The 22,297-nt window shown below is 43.4% G+C and overlaps 2 long non-coding RNA genes across 3 annotated transcripts in view; one reads left to right on the forward strand and one right to left on the reverse strand.

The window, feature by feature from the left end:
• Positions 1-22,297, forward strand: part of LOC310846729 — a 115,926-nt gene that overhangs the window by 44,713 nt on the left and 48,916 nt on the right. The window contains exons 3-4 of one of the 2 annotated variants that reach the window (XR_014565526.1): positions 5,829-5,937; positions 7,317-7,429. The exons of the other annotated variant lie outside the window; for it this stretch is intronic. This is a non-coding gene — a long non-coding RNA (uncharacterized lncRNA). Of the gene's footprint in view, positions 1-5,828; positions 5,938-7,316; positions 7,430-22,297 lie in introns of those variants that run through there. 2 annotated transcript variants of the gene reach the window in all.
• On the reverse strand, positions 197-21,983 carry LOC310846743. The gene is made up of 8 exons (XR_014565531.1): positions 21,760-21,983; positions 18,146-18,246; positions 13,617-13,761; positions 5,745-5,896; positions 4,331-5,635; positions 2,682-3,499; positions 1,199-2,345; positions 197-1,115 (listed from the first exon to the last, which is right to left on the reverse strand). It is a non-coding gene; the product is annotated as an uncharacterized lncRNA (long non-coding RNA).

The following is a 22,297-nucleotide window of genomic DNA, read 5'->3' on the forward strand; positions in this document are numbered from 1 at the left end:
TTTAGTTCATGAGAAGAGTCTGCTGGACTGGGCCAATGGCAATGTCCAGCATCCTGTTTTCACAGTGGCCAACCAGATGCCTATGGGAAGACTGCAAGCAGGACCTGAGCACAACACGAAGAGTTGCTAAGACCACTAGGCCTCAGCTGTGGTTTATTTTCTTGAATAAAGATTTAACTTCAGTAGCCTTGGGTGATTTATTTTTTGTTGTTGTTGCTGACCTACGCCTGACTCAAGCCCTGACAACATGCTACTAGGCTAGGTTCAAGATTTTGGTGTTAATTTGTAATACAGCTTTGGTCTACGATACCTGAATGGCAACCTGATACTTTATATTCCTGAGATGTGCAGGGGAGTCACTGTCCATGCCTTGCATGGTTCATAGTCACATGGAGCCACACATTCAGCACTGTGGGTCCATTTCTCAGATCAGACAGGCCTTCTTCCCTGTTGAACTTCCAGTGCTCGGTGAAGACATTAAAAAATTCCAGTAGGCATTTTAAGTAAGTTTTCTGATTTATTTGAACTGACCCCCTCCACTTTATTCCTGTTGTTTTTCTTTTTCTTGCAATTCTATTGTACACAGCTTAGATGCTACAGTGTTCAGCAGGATGCAAACTGTGGAAATAAATGACATGTGAAGGCACAATTCCAAGCAGAATTACTAGATGGTGTTAATGTAAATTAATGTGAGTCATATCCCCAGAGGCAGGGTGTATGTGTGCCTTTCTCATGATTCAGCAGCATTAGAGAGAATCAGGCTGAAACTGATGTGGCTTTGAGACTCCTTAAGGGGAGTGAAAGGTGGGATATCAAGTCCAAACTCTTCTTCTTCTTCTAATATCCTTATGTTGTCCACCTCCTCACTCCCTCTATGCAATTTCCCTGTATTAAGGCTTGGGCCAGATCAAGGGCAAATAGGACAGAAAGGGAAGGATGTTGTCTCAGTATAAGTCCATTTGGTCCACCTAAGCCAACAGTTGCTAACCTCTCTGGGTCTGTTTGCACAGGAGTGCCATGGGTGCACCACACATGGCCCGCAATCTCCCTGCCAGCAATTAAGCTTGGAAAAAGAGTTTTAGCTTTACAGTGGACGCTCGGGTTGTGAACGTTATCTGTGCGGGATGCATGTTCACAACCCGCAACGTTCGCAACCCACAGCGGTGCATCTGCGCAAGTGCGGGTTGCGATTCAGTGCTTCTGCGCATGCGCAAAGTGCAATTTAGTGCTTCTGCGCATGCATGACCCCCGAAACCCGGAAGTAACCTCTTCCAGTACTTCCGGGTTTTGGTGGGTCCGTAACCCGAAAAACGCAACCTGAAGCGTCCGTAACCTGAGGTATGACTGTATTTCAAGACTCTCCCCCTGCTCCCTGCTGCTTTTTGCTGGGTTATCTTCCCTCCTCAACTGTAAATATCAATAAAAAGGGGCTTGGAAAAAAGATAAGCTTGTGGCAAGTGGGAGGGTGGGGGATAACATACCACGAGTCACAGCTGGTGTTAGGGACTGGGCAGAGGAGGAATGCAGCTTGACCCTTCCAGGGAGGAGGAAGAAGAAGACAGTATAGATTTACAACAGGGCTTTGCGGGAGATCACAGCTCAGAGGCAGATGAGGGGAAAAGTTGGGAAATAATGGGAGGGGAGTAGGAGAAAGAGGAAGCGGAGCTACAGCTGATGGACACAATGTCATTGGAAAGACATTCTAGAACCAGGCGAGCCTTGAAAGTAGGAGAGCAAAGAGCTCAAAGACAGAGGGCACTCAGCAGCACCTGTAGAAGTGACGAATGAGGAAGTGGCAGAGATGGGCTCGGGACAGCGCCATTATCCAAGAGGCTGGGTCTATAGCCTCTCTCTGTAAATATTGAATAAAAAAGGACAGTAAGAAACCTTTCCTTGTCTTTATACTTTCCTGGGCAACCATCTAGGAGCCCCTGACAGCATCCTGACAGCTGGGGAGTGAAGGAGCATTACTTTCCAATTGCACCCACACAACACTTAGGTTAGGAAGAAAAACCCTTCTGTTAGCTGCAATAGGCTTCTTCCATTCCTAACTATCAACAGGGAACCTAAGAAGAGCCTACTGGATCAGGCCAATAGTCCATCTAGTGGAGCATTCTGCAATCACAGTGGCCACCACGAAACCCTCAAGTGGGACCTGAGCAGAAGATCACACTCCCCAGTGGTGTTTTTCAGCAACTGGTATTGAGAAGCATTACTGCCTCTGACTGTGAAGGCAGGGCATAGTCATCATGGCTACTAGCCTTCTCCTCCATGAATTTGTACAATCCTCTTTTCATTCATTCATTCATTCATTCATTCATTCATTCATTCATTTCAATTGTATGCTGTTTTTGGCACTGTGGGTTAAACCACAGAACCTAGGGCTTGCCGATCAGAAGGTCGGCAGTTCAAATCCCTGCGACGGGGTGAGCTCCCGTTGCTCGGTCTCTGCTCCTGCCAACCTAGCAGTTCGAAAGCATGAAGTGCAAGTAGATAAATAGGTACCGCTCTGGCGGGAAGGTAAACGGCGTTTCGTGCGCTGTTCTGGTTTGCCAGAAGCGGCTTAGTCATGCTGGTCACATGACCACCTGTACGGCGGCTCCCTCGGCCAATAAAGCGAGATGAGCACTGCAACCCCAGAGTCGGCCACAACTGGACCTAACATTCAGGGGTCCCTTTACCTTTTCCATACACAAAAGAAACATGCTCAAGACAGCTTGCAACAAAGAAAGAGGCATGCATTTCAAACAGACACGACTAAGGCATAATAATAATAATAATTTCATAATTTCATAATAACACAGCAAAACAACAGCAAATATAACATACCAACCCTCCCCCCCCCATTCCAATGCTATAAACATAACAAGATTTCTTAAACAACATGCAGCACCCAATAGAGAAAAAGAAGAAGGGAGCTTCACAGTTTCACCTTAGTCTTGGAAATATTCCTGCCATGATGTTCCTCGTAGCTCCTCGACTTCAGCAGCTTCTTTTCAGGCTTCCAAGGCCAAGGGGTAGAGCAACTGGCCCTCCCATCTGGTAGCCATCAGTGCCTCCTGTGGGGGTGAGTGCCATAGTTCAAGAATGTAAATGACAGGGAGGATGTGGCACTGTGGTTTCTAGGGAAAGCCTCTCCAAGTGCATGAGTGACCACGGGCACAGTGTGGGTTACCCATCATCTAGCCCTTATCATCTACTCTGAGTGGCAGCAGCCCTCCAAGGACTTTGGCAAAAGTTCTCTAGCATTGTTAGCTGAGTTCCTTTTAATTCAAACCCAGGGATTGAGCCAAGGAGCTGAAACGGCCATTACACATGCTATACAACTGAGCTTTGGTCCTGTCCTAAGATAAGGCCTTCTGGGTGGTGGCACCCCCTGTGAAACTCTCCCTTCAGATGTCAAGGAGATAAAGAGCTACATAACTTTTAGAAGACACCTGAAGGCAGCCCTGTATCAGGAAGTTTTTAATGTTTGATGTTTTACTATGTTTTATATATGCTGTAAGCAGCCCATAGTGGCTAGGGAAACCCAGCCAGATGGGCGGGGTATGAATAATAAGATTGTTGTTGTTATATGATGATGATGATGATGGTTAGCTTAACAAAGACAATGCAGCAACAGTAGCCTGATCTGAAGGGAAGGACACCAGCCAATTTTATTTAAGATTCATATTCCGCTTTTCCAAAACCATGTTGAGTTCGAAACAACTCCTATGAATAACAACGGCACTGACAATTCACAAATGTTGCAAGCACTATAATAATAAAGCAACACAATAGGATGTAAATAAGGCAAAAAGGTGCAAACAAATTAATCATTCCGGTAGCAGAAGCATTGGGGCAGGCAAGGTGCTGCCTCTTGCAGTTCTGCTGCCTGAGGTGGGTTGTTCCTCCCACCTCATTGGTGGGCCGGCTCTGCTGAGCTAGATGGGTGAATGGTTTGACTCGGTATACAGCAGCTGGTTTCCTATGAGTGGAATGGGTGATGCCTTCGGGCAGTTACCCACACCAAGATCCCCCTGGTGTCTAGGCTGAGTACACCAACACTATCCCCACCGCCCCAGCTTTCTAGCCTGCTAATACTCATGTTGTCCTCCATAAACTGGTGATGCTGGTGATTGACTGGTGTGGGAATCAAGTCATAGGAAGGCTGTTTCCATGCTGCTTAGGGAACCTATGAGCCAGCTGAATTTCAAAGGAGAGAGGCAAAATAGCCACATTGTCAGACGGTTCTATTGAGCACACCCGATGACACTGTATAGTTTCAGATGTTCAGCACACCTGCCTGTAAGCATGTGTGTAAATGGAGCCACCGTATCTTTCTGTTTACATGCTGTACATTTGAAGCCCAAAGCCTGGATGTGGAATTCTTTGAAAACAGCTGCCCCTTAAAATTAAGTGAAAACAAAATATACCTACTGGAAACAAACAAACACAGTTTGCCAAATACCCCCTCCCAAAAACAAAACAAAACAAAAGCTTTATAGTATGAACAAACAAACAAGGATGCCAGAAGAAATTCAGCTATAGACCTTTGTCTGGAAATGTGCAATAGAAAAAAGGCAAACAAAAGGATTTTTGCACCATATCAACCTCAATGCAACCTTTCAAATAACCACGAGATGGCGATATGTTTCTTTATTAACTCTCTATATGGGCTTATTTTCCACAACTGAAATCTTAAAACTTGGTACAGAAATAAACCACCAAGTCAATAAAACAATCCAATTGTAATACACTAATTCTATCAGTTAGTTTATTCTCGCCCATCTTTTCTGCTTCCCCAAAAGCCTTAAGCAAAGAAAGCTCTTGTGCCTTTGACATTCAGCATCTCAAATAAAAATGCAGATGTTTTCAACAGCCATCCAAAAGAAAAGAATAGGGGAGAAATGTGAATATGCTCTTTCTTTTTAATGCCACATGAGCAAACAATCCCTAACCCCTTTGAACGTTTACTCTATCACAAACATGTGTGACAAATGTAGGAACACAGAAAGCAAATCCCTGAGCCATATACAGTGGTACCTTCGTTTAGGAACAACTTGGATTAAGAATGCTGCAAACCCGGAAGTAGGTGTTTTGGTTTGTGAACTTTGCCTTGGAAGCAGAACATGTTCCCTTTCCTGTTGAGTGTGTTCCATTTGCAAACTGAGTCCCCCGCTGCTGTGGGAAAGCACGCCTTGGTTTAAGAACACTTTGGTTTAAGAACGGACTTCCGGGCGGGATTATGTTTGTAAACCAAGGTACCACTGTAGTGACATGCTGTCCCTTTTTACAGTCTATTATACTGTATGTAAGTCCCTGACTTTCTGCATAAACAGCACATGCCAACACAGGCATATGACCATTGGTCCTTTTAGACCAGTAGTATCTGAAGGATCATAATGCTATGCAGATCTGGGTCTGGTCAATGCCTGGATGGGTGACTGCCTAGGAACCACATGTGCATTCTATGATGGTAGAGATGTAAGAAGATTTTTTAAAAAGTCTCCTCTGATTGGCAGGAGGTTTTCTTGGGGTGGAGCCTGAGATAGTATGCAGGAAGAGCAGGAAAAGCCCTACCTCTGAGCTGCGACCTGCCCCTTCAATACTGGGTGCTCTCTTAGACATCCTCATAAACGAGGAAATGCATTACCTGAAAAGAGGAAGAAAGAGGGCTGAGATTTGCATAAAATGCATACATGCCGATGGCTATGTATACATTTAGAAATAATTAGTCTGATTTAAATCGAAATACACCTCACCAAAGTGACCAGTGTGCTTGCTTAATCTTCTGACAAGGGGTTGATGGACAGTTTTAAGGTCTCCTTTCTCTATCTTTTAGTCAGACTTGGACTGGAGTGAAGTTCATACAGAAGCCTTTCCCCTGACAACCCTTCAAACAGAAGACTGTTCTCTGCAAAGCAAAGTAGAAGCCTATTCGACAAACATGTAGAGGTAAAGATAAAACATTTACTAGAACTTCAGTACTGGCTGAGGAGAAGTGATGCTGTGGAAGGGTCCAGTCTAAGACAGGTGGTCTAGGATGACATTCAGTGGCTGCCGGAGAAGGCAGCAACGTGCAACAAATGAAATCCAAGCCCCATATCCAGAGATGAGCCAAGCCGGGACTGAAACTGTGGATTTGCTACGTGAGAGAGGAGACAAGGTGGTCACGGAGGGAGACAATGGGGGCCACAAGGGCAGAAAGAACTGGATCTAGCAAGACAAACAAATCTAAGGAGTAACGCACTGTGCAGAGAACAATCCCAAGGCAGGAAGCATATTTACAACCAGCAGGGAACGGGAACAACCCAGCAAAGAGTTTGTGGGGAAATCTGGTCTGGAAATATGTCTCCATGATGGGCGGTGAAGTCAAAGCCATACTTGCCTGTTCAGCAGACAGCAAGGTCTCTGAATTGTGACCTTAGGCTTATATGGAAATAAAGCTAACAATATTTTGTTGCGAGTTATCTCTCCCTAATGTTTGTTGCCCAGGGCTGTGTACAGGAGTCCCATTTGCTAGCTAAATGTTACGCATTCAGTGGGCTATTCTTCTATATGGTGGGGTGCTCCTACATGAACTACGGTAGAAAAATCTTAGAATCATAGAATTGTAGAGTTGGAAGGGACCCTGTGGGATCATCTAGTCCAACCCCTTGCGATGCAGAAATATGCAGCTGTCCCACACGGGGAATCGAACCTGCAGCCTTGGCGTTATCAGTACCGTGCTCTTACCAACTGAACTATCTTGGTATGCTTCATGGTGTCCTATGGATGCTTCTAGAGGCAGCCAGTGAGGCACTGTGGCAGGTTGCAAAGAGGCTACCACCACCAAGGCAATGATCCAAAGGGAAGGGGATTCCCAATCCCTTCACCAACAGAAGCTGTGAGGGTAGCTGTGTTCGAATTCTCTCCCTCACCATGTGTGTGAGGCTCCTGTGTGTAGGGAGTCCCATAACATGCAAAAGCAAGTGTGCAGAGCAGCTCCATGCCATGCAAATCCACCCCCCTTTTTCTTTAGCAAAGGAAAATGTGTTCAGGATTCAAGTGTTTGACCCTGCAAGTTTTCTCAAAAGTTGATCGCTTTTGGACTGGAGGGCTGGGGTGAAAACATCTCTCCAGAATAAGTATGCACAGAATGCATTCTGAATGGAATCACTTTAAGTGGAGCTGAAATTAATCTACTAAATAAAGGTTGCATCTGAAACTATTTAAGCTAGAGCTGAAATGTGACCATTTCAACTAGAGCTGAAATTAATCTAGCCAAAACAAAGTTTGCATCTGAAATTGTAAATTGAAGTCACTCTTGCATTATACTGACACATATTTTCCAGAGGCAGCAATGTCCCCAGAGAGCACATCCATGCCTTTAATATGTAACATCAGAAGTGGCATTCTATCTCATTTTAATTACTTCTGAAAATTTAGGGTAAGTCATTTTCTATTGAAAGCAGTCAAATAAAAAATTGTTTTGAGAGAGGAAGCTTTCAGAGAATCTTTATATTACTTTATCTAGCACTTTGACACCAAACATGAGGATGGCTTGATATCAATTATTTTTAAACATGTGCATTATCAAATATTTTACTTATTAAACTGCATCCACGAAAGCTAATGTGAGTGGAGAGGAAAAAAGTCCCTCACTGGGATTTTGAATGACATAATCCACTGTGATAAACTTTGCCACCATGCTCTGAGCTACTGCTGTACTATTATCACTGCTGCCTTATAGTGTTCTATGCAGGTAGCTGTTCTGAAAATCTATTTTTCATTCCTTATTTAGACCTCAGATGAGGAACCAATTGTATTTCACATGCTGTTGGGCTCCAACTCCTATCAGCCCCAGACAACATGGCTGATGCTCAGGGATCATGGGACCCATAGTTCAACAATATTTGGAGGGTCACAGGTTTGGCCTCTCTGATTTATACCACTGTTGTAAAGATCTTCACACACACAAAGCCAAGTTTGGTCCTCAGCTACATACAAAATATGCTTTGAAAAAGATAAATGCTTTAGCTGAGTCTCTGAAATCGCTGCTCTTTAAAACTGGCCTTCACAGACATTTATGGATCAGAGTAAAAGCTAAGATTAAAACTGGATTTTAACGAACAAATCCCAGGTCACCAAATGACCACAGGAAAAGCTGAAACCTGGAGGCGATTGAGCTCATATAAAACGCTGCCCATTTTCAGCTCAGCGAACTCTAGCATTAATGTTGAACAGCTATGCAGAACGGGAACTATCTCACTGCATGAATTTTGAGAGAGCTGTCAGCTAAATCAAAGATCCAAAGGTTAAATCTCACACTCTTGAGACATCCTGATGAATTGTGGGACTTGGTGGTAGAGTGTGCCATACATGTGATAAATGGATTCCCCCCTCCCTGTTACTTGCTGACTTTGACTTAATAATAAACTCTCCTATAACTATCTTAAAACTTTAGGTATTAGGGACCATAGGGCTATGATGTCTGAGAGCTAAATTATGCATATTGATGTTGTTGCTGTCATTTGTGCATGGCTTATTTTCACATGACAGGTGCTGCCACATCACAAGCCCTACTCTAGGTAGTCGCAAGATGAATTTCAGGGGCATGTGGTTCCGCTAGATCAGGGGTCAGCAAACTTTTACAGCAGGGGACCAGTCCACTGTCCCTCAGGCCTTGGGGGTGGATGGCGGACTATATTTTGAAAAAAAAAATGAACAAATTCCTAGGCCCCACAAATAACCCAGAGATGCATTTTAAATAACAGCACACATTCTACTCATGTGAAAACACCAGGCAGGCCCCACAAATAATCCAGAGATGCATTTTAAATAAAAGGACACATTCTACTCATGTAAAAACACACAGATTCCCGGACCATCCGCAGGCCGGATTTAGAAGGCGATTGGGCCTAATCTGGCCCCCAGGCCTTTGTTTGCCTACCCATGTGCTAGATGGCATCCTCAGATCATGACTTATCAGGTTGGTGAGCGTGAAGGTTGTCTCTCAGGGAACCTGATCCCAAGTTGCTGAGGGCTTTCTATACCAACAGTATAACCTTCAACTGTTCCTGCTAGAATATTGCTAGTGTTATGTATTCAGTTGTCTGTGTTTACCTGAGCTTGAGTTTGGAGCCCCTGGGTTCTGATTCTATACATGATATCCAATCACAGAACATTGCAGGATTTGAGGCTCTGCCATTGGCCCTTAAACTCTGAGTTATGATTTGCAGCTTGTGAGTTTAGACAGCCAATCACGTTGGGAGTGGCCCAGGTCTTCAGAAATATATATAAGCAGTTGCTTTGCCCCTGTTGTCCAGTTTTGTTAGTTCAATAAAGGTTTTTGCAGTTATCACTGTGTCTTGCCTTGCGGGAACCCACCTACACTTCACTTAGCCAATGCAAATGTAATTTTGCAAGGAGGTGAGGATGGTAATGAAACTGGGATTTACAAATTGGTCCTTCACCAGTCGAATCTAGGGCTTGCATCTGGGGTCAGCATGGCTGGGCATCTGCCAAAGGGGCCTATGGGGGGGGGAAGAGATGGGGTGCATTGTGGAAAACACAGGTGTGCTGCACGTTGGCAAAGATACTGCTTGAACTCTTCATATAGGTCACTGGCCTGGTCTCACCAGATGGGATAAACCTAATAATAATTTCACCGAAACTTCTTTCCAAGTAAGCATGTTTCGGATTGCAGCCACCACCAGATATATGGATGCTGAATTAATTCCACCTGCTGTTCAGCTGCTCACCTTGAGCTTCATGCTGAGAGCCGGTAGTCTAATTTTGCTATGCTTTGTTCACAAAGTACATTACATAACTGATGTTAAATCCATGAAAGAATGTAATCCACAGTTGTCAGAGGGATAATCAGCAAATATAAGGGGACTGCATATACTATATCATGAATAACTTATAGGTGAAACCTTTAACAAATGGGAGTAATTTTGACATGGGAATTTAAAGCGTGCATACACTTATCTGCTCCCAATTCAGTGGTCAATCACTTTTTACATTCAGAAAGACCCATTTCCAGGTAAGGAAGGAGACCCCTATTCCCCCGCTCTTGAGCAACAATTTCCTGAGTGGGTTAACAGTCCATCCTTCTTCCCTGGGAGCTCTGGGAATTGTAGCTGGGTGAGGGGAATAGGGGTCTCTTAACAGATTTCAGCACACTTAACCAACAACTGCTCCCATAGTTCTTTGGGCGAACCAGTGACAGTTTAAAGTATAAGCACATGGTGTGAATGTGGCTGGAACAAGGCAGCTCCCTATGTATGCGTGAGGAAGCAAGCTTCGGCATATTGATCCCCTTGCCAGTTAAATTGCAGTGCAGTCATATCTAGTGCCATACACATTGTGTCTCTCGCACACTATTTTTACAAATCCACTGACTGCATAAATCCTGTAGCTGCGTCAGGAACTTAAACAAACAGGAGCAATATTGTCACCACTGGGGGGACAGATAACATTCAGGTCAGGAGACTAGAGAGAACAGTGGGTCAAAAGAAAATCACACCAACATCACCAAAGTCCAGTTGTGTACAGGATCTGTAAACTAAATATAGAACCATCTTCCACCATGATCAGCTAAAAGCTGGTTTCTGATTCCAGACAGAAAAACAGGAAGAAAAACATTCTGAAACGTGCAACCCCTAAGGTTAAATGCCAGTACCCCCTTTACCTCTACACTGACCAATGGTAGGTAGGTCTCCAACCCTCTCTGATCTGAGATTTGCTTTCCATTTTAGAAGGGAATTACAATTTCAATTTTTCTATAATGAGACATTTTCATTTGATTTTAGGTGTGTGTGTGTGTTTCATTTCCAATGTGTGCTTACTACCAACTTGGACTAGTTTAAATAAGCTTGCTCCTGGGCAAAGAGAGAAAATCCTCCTTGCTAATCCTCTGAGCCATTGGCAGTAGCTTTGTGAAGATTTGAGGCTTAATGGTTCAGCCTGAAAGTGGTGTCCCTTCATTACTCCTATATGATTTATCAACTGCCTTTGACACTTTCGACCAAGAGATGGCCTTGAGTCTTTTGCAGAACTCAGATCCTGCTCTGACCAAGTGTCCGATGCATTTGATTGGAGTAGGCATTTTCCATTGTTCTCCGTGTCTTTCTAACCTCCTTTAGCACCCTCTTCCCCCTCAGTTCTGTAATATCCCCCAAAGCTTTTCAATTTCTACATCCTATCATTCCCCCCCAAGCTATTGCTTTTATACTGATGACACATGATTTTACCTCTTGCTGTTTGTTTAGGAGTTTGGGTGAAAATGCATCGCCTTTAGGAGGAACGCTCTATCTAACTCAGCATTTCCACCCCCCAGTCTAATATATTTTGTTAATTATCTCTCCATTTCTCTCCCTCGTAAAGAGCTTTTGATGGCCATCTCAATGTTTTTCTTTTTCGATTATGTGTTAAGAGTTTGGTAGTTGCTTTGCCATTCGTCAAGTCTCTGCTTTCAAACCCACTTTATTCAGACAATAAAATGTGATTTTATCATCTCTGAAATGTTGCAGAGAGGAGATAGGGAGAATAAAAACTCAGAGGGCAGGAGCCCTCTGATTCACATTAGGCCTGGGTTTATGATGAGTGTTGTGGGTGCGACTGGAGAACATAATGTGCTACTGCATAGGTGGGAGGAGATGAAACTGCTGCCTTTTCTATGGCATCACCCAGCAAGGTGCAAATGAAGTATGAAATAAAAACTCCCTGCCCACTCAGTGCACAGACAGAAAACAGATATTCTTTTAGCCTCACTGCTGAGAGATGTGATTTGCTGTAATATTAAGCTCACACAGAGCAAGAAAAAGCTCCCCAAGTTTTACAGATGGAGAACCGAGGAATACATTATGTCTTGTTGGGCCATCTCGGCTCCCTGCTTGCCCAGCAATCAAGGAAATGCCGCTGTGGTATTCAAGAGCAGATATTTAATCAGCCCAAACTAACCTGAAGGTGAGGTGATCACTGTGTTCAATAACTTGGCGTCAGAAACGATGCATTGAGTGCGATGAAATGTACACAAACGTAGCAGAGGACGAGGGTGGAAACCAGGGCAAAAGAGACAGAAGTCGTAACGGAGGGACAATGCTACACATCCACAACAACGGTTTGTTTCATTATGTCATTCACCAGGGCTGCTTGCAGACAGAGTGCCCTGGAGCTATCTGATTGGCCAGGATCTTTCTGCAGTGCACTTTGTCTCCAGTTGTGGAACACAATCTGGTTTAGGCAGACTGATGCGCAGGAAGAATGGATGAATGACCATGTCTTACGCCAAAGGCAAGGATGAATGACACGGATACTTTAACACTCAGAGTACTGTATTAGAATGCTCAGCAGTATCATAGTTCTGTCCAGAAGTACTACACATTTATGGCAAGGTATATTATTACCTTATTATGCTGCTTTATTACGCTTTATTATATCTTTATAATGAGCCTGGCTTTATTGTTCTCAGATGTAGCATATATTTTTTATTCTCTTCAGCCTCACACAGCAGGGCTGCAGACACTAGTATAGTATAGGGTTGTGAGCGAGAGGTATTCTAATTAGAGCAGACCAGCCATCATAATTATGAGTGGTTTTTGTGTGAAACTGCATGAATATTTGGAGGAATCTGTGTGTGATCTCTCTGGAACCAAGATCAGAGCACCCTTGATATCTCCTTGGTCACTGCATAGAAAGCCATCTATTCTTGCAATGGGGCAAGACCTGAAAGTAGTCAACATATTATTTTATCTAGTCTTTAGCAGGATACATGAATTCAGTTCTGGTAAGAGAGCAACAACAAATTGTCCATTTCCCCCAGTAAGGAAATTAAAACAGGTTTATAAAGCTGTGGGAGATAGAGCCTTAGGTACTTTTCATGCTATATTTGGGTTTTGCCAGGTTCTGGTCTGATGCTGGATCTCACAGAGATGGTAGGGCAAGGTTGTCTGACCACAGATAGCTTCAAGTGAGCAACTTTGTCCAACATAGGCTTAAAGCAGTCATAGGCAAACTCGGCCCTCCACATGTTTTGGGACTACAACTCCCATCACCCCTAGCTAACAGGACCAGTAGTCAGGGATAATGGGAATTGTAGAGTCTCAAAAGATTTGGAGGGCCGAGTTTGCCTATGCCTGGCTTAAAGTAAATGGAGGCATTTTAAACCTTCAGGTAACCTTCTCCAGGCTTCACCCCTTCAGAACCTTAAAGGGTCAATCCTGTGGCCTGAAGGAAGGTAGGCACTCCTCCATTCCATAGCCTCCTTCTTGGTGCTCTCACAGTGCAAATGGAGCAGTGACATTTGGTGGTAGATCCTCATAGTCTGGGAGGTTCTTCTGCCCAACAATCTCAGGTGCTATGGTCTCCTTATATCCAGCACTCAGCTCAGGGTCTGGAAGTTGACCTGGCTCCATATCTGATGCATTTGCAACCTTTGTGTGTCTAGCTTGCTGCTGCATTAAGGGGTCATGAGAGGCTTCGCATGTGAAGGCCCGACTGATACCTTCTCCAAGACACAATGGGAAACTCTGATTATTGGAAATGAATTGTGCTACATTGTTCTCTGCACATGCTATCAGTGATGTTAACTCTTTATTCAAAGAAACGAACAGTTCAGGAGGCCAGAGCTATTGAGCACAGCAACTTACCCCAATGAGGCAGTTGTGAAGCCTAAAGGTCTGCCACCTTCCCACAGCTCTCCAAGTCTCCTTCTTTCCTTGGTCCTTCCCAAGCAATCTGATGCTCCTTTGTCTTGCCTGTCTTTGCTCCTCCCTCTTCATTCCTCTTCTGCTCCTGGGAGACCAAGGGTAGGGGGAGGGAAGCCTGTCTCAGCAGGAGGGGGAGACACCCTGGATTCTTCACCACCCTGAACCCTCTCTGCTTCTTGGTTTCCCTCCTCTCCTGCTTCAGCTTCTGATTCTGGAATTCTCTCTGCCACAGGCTCTCCCTGCTCACTAAACCCTGTTACCTCTTCAGCTTCTGACACCTCCTCCTCCCAGTCTGCTTCCTCTTACCACTCTATCATCCCACCACCAATCCCCTGGCTCTGAGGCCTTCTTCCCTTGGGGGTTCCCCAGCTGGTGCCACCCACCACTCCTTTGCACCCAGCCAGTCCATGACATCATGGCAGGTCAACACCGACTTCATTATAGATCCTGTCTCTCCAGAAGAATCCTTGGTTGTGCAGTAAAACACACTTTCGGACCCTGGATCACATTCGAAAGCAGGCTTCCCCAGCCTAGTTTGCTTCAGATGTTTTGGACTTCAGCTCCCATCAACCTTGGCCATTGGTCATGCTGGTCATACTGATGGGAATAGCAGTTCAAAACACCTGGAAGGCACCAGATGGGTGAAGGCTAGGTGAATAAAGTGACTCCTGACAATAAGCAGTTGGTCCATTCCTAATGTATAACAATGGTCAAAGCATATAAGACTTACTTAGAGTCTCAAGTACAGTAATCACTTACCCATTGCAAGAACATCACTTAGAGTGATGTTAATCTCTGCTGAAATGTGAAACAACTTGGTAATTTTGAAGTCAATTTTTTATAGGCGTTCTGAAGTTGTGCCTGCTTTGTCTGGGGATGTGTGTGTTTTCTGGATGTGTGTGTGTTTTGCAATATAATTTATAATTCCAATTGCATGGAGACTGGCAGAGTGATAATTTTTTGTTTTGTTTCAGATAGTCCGTAAATTCTGAATATCAGAAAGCATCCTCATTGTCACAGTCAAAAGGGGGCATTGGAAACAGGCCATGAATTGTTGCAAATAAAAATAGGATACAGAAACAGTGTATTAAGCGGGTTAATAGAATCTCTCTAATCAGATAATAGAGAACCACACTATAAATTGCTTTCCTCTAGAATAAATATGGCTCCAAGGATTTGCTTAAATTTGGAATGTTCCACATCATGCTATGTAGGAAGATTATATAACTTTTAATTCATTCTTTTTGCTCTTGTCTGTTCCTAAAGGTATTTGGTCTAATATGCATGATTTTGTTGAATGTACATTTTCATATCAGTCCTACTCTGTTCTTGCTAGGAAGGCTAAGAACTATAAATCATTTTCATGTGGATAAGCTTTGGTATTTCAACTGTCTTTATTTATAGGTTGTACAAGCATGGACACAAAACTAATATATTCATATCCACCTGCTTTGAAATTATGGCCATCTTTATTATTAAAGACCTTGTATTTGGAAATCTTATAATCCAAATGGGTATTTTAATGGAAATCCAACTATATAATCAGCTATAGGAATTTATGGAACATATCTGAAATAAGTATGAAAGATCATGAATGGAACCATTTTTTTCTGACTGGATTTTTTTTTTTTTGAGCAGGGGAGATGTTGTTTTGTTTCAGCTCAATCTTTGATCTCTCATCTTTATTTCATTGCATTTGCAACATGGGTCTCCATCTTGCTCCCTCAAAAGAAACAGATAACATGAAGATTTATCCCATGGTAACTGACTCTTACTCTTACAATGCAGCATCACCTTAATGCAACTGCTTAAAGGCAAATTGCTGGTACTGGATAGCTAAAAATTGGGGCACAGAGCAGATACCACATGAAAGGTATTAGAATCACAACACAATGGTACACATTGCTGGAGAGGGGAGCAGTGTACAGGGCATGCACACTATGAAGAAGTGATTTACACAAGAGGTAGAGTGCTTGCAAATAGGGTGCAGCTGCAGCAAACACTGAAGACGGCTGTAATGTAGTCTTCTAATATAATTGATGTATAAGCACCAGTTGTGGCTCCATAAAGGTACTTGTAAAACATGTATAAAATATTATTCTTCCAGCTTCTTCAATAGGCAGTTTTTCTCCAAATTATGGGAAATGGTCACTTAAGTAAAAAGTAGACTTGTTTACTTTCGGTTATTCAGCTATTTATATTTGACAGATGCCAATGTCTTCAGGCCAATACACGCAATATGTTCTCCCCTCCCTGTGCACAAAGTCCCAAATATTCTTGGTTGTGTGCTCACATGGACAGATGTTATATATGAATGTGATCAAGATAGATATAAATCAGCAATTCCCTTAATCAGTGATTTCGAATTATTTTACTGTCTTTGCTCTCGGCAAGACAAGATGCATCGACTGGGGTTGTGGTAGAATGCTCTAATCCTTGTTGTACAGAAAGAAGCTCTGATTTTCCAGGAGCTCAGACTCAACTCGAATACACTGAAGTCTTGACATGGTTCCTCTGGGCAGATCCGCAGCAGACATTCAAAGCACATCCAATGCACATTTAAAGCACATGGCTTCTCCCTAAGAATCTGTAGTTGGGAGCTGTACTTTCTGCCTCACAGAGCAGCAATTGGACTTCAGCTCCCATCAGCCCCAGCCAGCATGGCCATTGGTCAGGGATAATGGGAGTTGTAGTCCAACACTTCAACAGGGTCACTGGTTCCCCAGTCTGTGTCACAGAAACACACAGTGGTTTTAACTTGCATGTGCATTTGGTGAAATGGGTCAGCGGGTGCTCATTGTGACAGTGTGAATCTAAGGTCCACACACTTTCCTGTGTGGGGAGAGCTATCCATGTAGGGGGTTTATCAGATGTGGAGCAGCATCCAGATTTCCTGCCAATCCACAAACTGAGTAATGAAATGATATCTAAAACACTGTTATGAATGTGTTCCTGAGGTTAAGAGCTCTCTGGCAACTGCCTACCAGTTGTGCTAGCAAGAACTGGAAGTAAGGAACTATGGGGTTTTCTGCATAAGGTACTATGTGTGATCAGATTCTAGGAGAGGATATATTTATTAGGTATTATCCTTCCTCACGTTTGTGAGTGCAGCAGAGTGCCATCCCTTTGCAGCCTAAAAGGGAAGCTTAGATAGGCTAGTTTAAGCCTTTTAGTTGAAGTAATCCAGGATGCTTTAAGGCAGACTGGATTCTCCTGGTATTTCCTCCTTTTCTCCCACAAACAGTCTTGTAAAAGGTAAAAAATAACATTTACTCACTCGGAACACTCGTTGAAGAGTAGCAGATACAGCAGCTTTGTTCAGGAAAGCTTAAAACAGTAATTAAGTTACGAAGACATACTTAAGTCTAGCTTAAAATGGTGTCAGAGCTTGGAGCTCAAGTTAGCAGATGTTCTCACATTGCTGGCAAAGTGGAAAGAGGAAGAGAAGAAAGAGGATGTGCCCAGGCAGGTAGGAGAATATACAGCTATGCCCTCCGCCTGTCAGGGCACAGTGGGAGTGTCTCTCACAAAGTCCTCTCCAAGTTTACAGGGAAACTCTGTGAGCTTCAGCTCCTATCACATGCTAATCTAGCAAAACATGAATTATTGGTTTGACTGCACTTTAAATAGCCCACAATGTGCGCCATAATGGCTTAAGCCAAGGCAGGGGCCTGAATTTGTAACAGAAACATTGGAATTCATATGCGCTGTTTCTGCACAACCTCAGTGACATTTGCTAAGACTGCTGGAATGGTTGTGTTCTCTTGCCTTCCCAAACTCCTAACATGGCACTATGCTTTGGTAAGAAGCTCAGTGGGCTGTACCTAAGTGGTAGAGCAGCTGCTTTGCATGCAGACGGTCCCAGGTTCAATCCCCAGCAAATCAAAGCAATACTGAGAATGTCCATTTGAAATCTTGGAGAGCTGCTGCTAGTCGGTGTATCAAGAATTCCTAGCTGGATAGACCAATGGTTTGATTTGGTATAAGGCAGCTTCCTATTTAAGTTCCACCTTTTTTCCAGAACCATGAGGACTGGTGTCTTTCTTTCTAAAAATAGTGGAAGGATGATTGTTTAGAGGCAGACACTTGCTTTACACACATAATATTTCAGATTCAATTGCTGGCATCTCTAGGTCAAAATAGGAGCGACCCTTGTCTGAAATCCTAATGTTTCAATCTCAACAAGTGTTTCTGACCTTGCTTTTCAGTATCCAAGTATGGCTTTACCAGTATCCCAAAGGCTGCCATATTGTGTGAAGGAAATAAAGTCGCACGGACGCTTGAAAACACCCACAACTTTATTCCATTATGCAAGTCCTGTGCATTTGACTAAAAGTGGGGTGGGGCGGGGTGACTAAAGCACACACATTCTCCTTGCTTTGTGACTGATCGTAACTCCGTCTTTCACTTTGGTAAACCAGCAAAAGACAAAGAGCCAAGGATATTTATAACGGAAGGAATTTACCTACCGGGTATATTGCCTGGCTTGTCCTTGCTGAATCACCTGTTCCAATGATACTTTGTGAATTTCACGCCTTTCATGAATACAGAGAGCAGGACAAAATGTTGCCTGAGGAGATGAAACAAAAGGTTCTGTCTGAGACTGTTCTGGAGAGCGTCTGCCTCGTTCGTGCATGTAAAGGCCGCAGCCCAGTAGATGGCAATCTACTCCTGCCACTGAGGCGCATTGTTTTAGCAATGGAGCTGTTGGCTCCCTTTTCTCTTTGCTTATTATAATTCATAGAAAGGTTAAAAAATAAGAAATACTCAGAATTCATGGGAAACCTTTGTTAGGTTTAGAAAGGCAGACTACGAGGGGTGGAGATGACTGCTCTTGTTTATTCAAATACTGGTTAGCCATGTCTTCAAGGGGGAGAAAAATGTAAGGCGAGCTTCCCCATCACTATGAACTTGCTTCAGTCCATTGGGTGTTTAAGTACAGGACACACACAAAGTCATTTCACCACATTATTGTTCTTCTCTCCTGTGTACAGCAGATCTTTTAATGAACTTCTCAGAAGAAAGAAAATGGCTGGCTCCCTCCCTCCCTCGCCCAGTCCCCTCCTCCTCAGTCTCGGGGTTTGCGGTCTCTGAAGAGGTGGGCTGGAAGCCTGAATCAAATGCAAATAAAAGGAGTGTGTATGTGTGTGTGAGAGAGAAGAACACTGTTTTCATATTAAGCTGACAAACTTGCCACATTAAAATAATCATTCCGGGGAGCAATGTAGGAGCCTGGCTTTCTATTTATGATTCCGAAAAGCATGGTGCCAGAATTTCAGCTCCCACCCCTCACAGAAAGCCTTTTATTGCTAAATAACAGATTTATGCAACTAATCTCTATGATGTTTTAAAAAGCGATACAGACGCAGCACTTTCTCCTTTTTCAGTGGCACATGGGGGGAGTGGGGTGGGGTGAATCTCATCTTCTGCTTCTGTACGAAACAGGGCTTAATTATTTGTTAAAGCTCTGAGCCATAGAATTGGTTTTCACTACCTAGTCTCTATCCTGGAATACAATGGGTAATGATAAACGAAACAGCACAATGCGTCTGAGAATAGTCAAAGTGTCTTTTCCTCCACAGCAAATACGGTAGCTTTGCCCATTCCCACATATTTGGGTATGAAGGACTACAGCATCCACAACAGATGACACGGCTTCCAGGCACCTTTGTTTTCAGAAACTGAGCAAAGGGATGGAATGAGAGGGAAGTGCATGATGATAAGTTTGCATGCAGAAGGCCCCAGCCTCAACCCACAGCATCTTCAGGTAGGGCTTGGAGAGAATGCCACCAGAAACCCTGGAAAGTCACTGCCAGTCAGTGTAAACAATACTGAACTAAATGGAGCAATGCTGCTTATGGGTGGGGATTTTTTGGGGAGAGGTGTTACATGGTTATTGCAAGTATTTATTTGAGAACACTTGCTTGACCACTGAGTCCTTTAAATAGATAATAGATGACTCTTGGGTACAGAACTTCTACTTAGCTCTTGTGGTATGATGGTTCTGTCATTTATATATATTGTCTATATCAGAGGTTTTCAACCTTTATGGGTCCATGGCTCCCTTGACCAACTACATTCCTTCTGTGGCACCCCTGTGGGATGAGCCGGCAGCCCCTCATCCCTTTTCGAACACCCTCCCTTGTGGAGTGTTCCCTCAGTCTCCTCCCCTCTCCCCTCTCCTTGGGAGTCCTCTGGGCAGCTGCAGCTGCCGCCCCTGCCCCAGAGAGAGGTGCCTTCTCACACTGCCCCACAGGGGCCTGGGAAGCACTCCCTGGCCAGCCCCAGAGGCACCATTCACCTGGGGAGCTTGTAGCCAGAGATGCTGCAACAAACAGCTGTGCAAGCTTTTGGGAGGCAGAGATGCAAGAGGGCATCAGAGGAGGGAGGGAAGGAAAGAGGGACAGAGGCCAGTGTTGCCCACAGCACCCCTGACCATCATTCAAGGCACCCCAGGGTGCCATGGCACACTGGTTGAAAACCACTGCTCTATATAGTTCTTGTAAGCATGGATCTCTTCTGGAATATTTCCTTTGCTATCTGGCCATCCTGCGAAAGAGCATTTAGGATTTGCAAAACTCTATCATTCACACATCTTTTTCATTTAAAGAATGGTTAGGCCTTTCTACTACATGACTTACAAACATATTACAGATAAAAACCTCACATTCCAAGAACCTTATATAATTTAAAACAAATTACACACAACAGCAACTGTGATTTGGAAGCAAATGCAACCGTGAGGATTGCAAGCCTTCTTGCAACAGTACAAAACCCTTCTAATCCTGAGAAACCAGCAAGTTACTGGTTTTTCCTTATTATTGTTGGTGATTCATGTATGTATGTGTGTGCGTATAAATAAATAGTCTGGTAAAAACCCCTGGTTGAAAGGATAAAGAAAGTGAAGGTTTATTACGCCTAGCTAGCAAAGCCATTCTGAGTACATATGGCCGTCATGGGCTCATGAGGGTAACAAAAGATCTAACACCAGCTGAGCGAAGAAGAAGTGGAAAGGACAGAAGTAAAGTCTGAGGAAACACAACCTACAGTGCAACAAATCGTGACTCAAGAAGGAATCAACAAAGGAAGAATAGATTCCTTTCTGTTTATCACCTCTGACAGGTTCAGGTAACATATTACACGTGTTGCTGCTTTACTTCCAACAATTATAATAGTTCAACCCAGGTGTTTTTGTTAATTACTCCTTTGGCTGCTTGAGTGCTGTTGCTACTGGGCTGGTGTCCAGTAATATTCAACATCTGGGGCTAGTAGGGTCTTAATGATATTCTCTCTGCTGCCATGTCTAGAATAAACTGTGCTAAGTATTCATTTTGGCTGTTGATCAGTTCTGTCCTTTGGAGTGACTACACATTTCAGCCAGAGCCCCAGTTTTGAGTGTAACAGTACATCTTCCTTGGATATGATACAGCATAGAGATTTTCTTCTGACTATAAGACAGGCTGTCTTTTTTAATAATATGCATCAGGTCCTGATATGCTATGAAAAATTATCATTCCAAATTTATGTTTTACTTACACTTTCAATCCTATAAAGTGTGTAAAACATTGCAACCTTAATCAATGATTTTCATTGATAATAATCAAATATCTCTGGTGTTTTTCACCTTTTGGTTGCAAAACTCACCTTTCCTCATACTAGGATAATCATCATCTGTCGTAACAAGTGACCCATCAAAACCCACACATCTTTCCTGGATTACCCTTTGGTGCATCTCTGGAACTGGAGAGATACAAATGGGAACGTCATAAAACTGCACCTGCCAAAAGGTTACTGAGTGCACATTTATTGGAACTTAAATTATCCAGCTGAATTTGCCCAAATCCATTGCTGGCATCAGTGGCTGAAACCAGTTGTGTTCCAGATCATTTCCTGTGCAGTTGGCAATTGAAAATGTTTCCTTAGTTTTGTTTTGCAGAAATATTTTGGATCCAAACCTATCATTAATTGTTATTATTGCATACGTAAGGTCCAAACATATTATTTGGTCTCAGTCACAATTATCCGTACAAACTGCAGGATCGACCCACTCTCTAGTTTTTCACCTCTTCCTCTAGCAGCAGACTTAGTTGCTGAGAGCAAACAGATTGTAGCCAAAACAGGGTCATTGAGAAACAAGAAGAGCTTATTAGCATGTTCAGTGGAACCTCCAGGTTTGCAGAAGTACAAAAATCATAATGGAGAATAAAATCAAGGGGGTAGTCCCCCCAAAAACAACCCAGTGAGGCTTGAGAATACTCAATAGCCGTGGCATGTTCAATGTCAATTGGCAAAGAAAATCTGAAAACTGGTGGTGGGAGGTGGGAACAGAATGGAATAGCCACTCTGGAGAAATGCAGGGCTGACTGAAACCTTGAACCTATGTCTAGTAGGAGCTGAGAATACATTGAAACATTGTGTTGAAGGTCTCAGTTGCCTTGACTATAACTTCCCCTTTTCTCTCTCTTCCAAATGATGCAGTTAAATGTGAATGTTATTCCTTAGTGCAATGGAACTTTCACAGCTGCATAAATTACAGTTGCTACCTTTGGATGTGTTTCTATGGAAGATTGTTCTCATAAGCAATATAGGCCTTGAAACACATCTTTGTAATTTGCATGCAC

Source organism: Podarcis gaigeae, assembly GCF_964106915.1.
Source record: "Podarcis gaigeae genome assembly, chromosome: 1".
NCBI lineage: Eukaryota > Metazoa > Chordata > Lepidosauria > Squamata > Lacertidae > Podarcis > Podarcis gaigeae.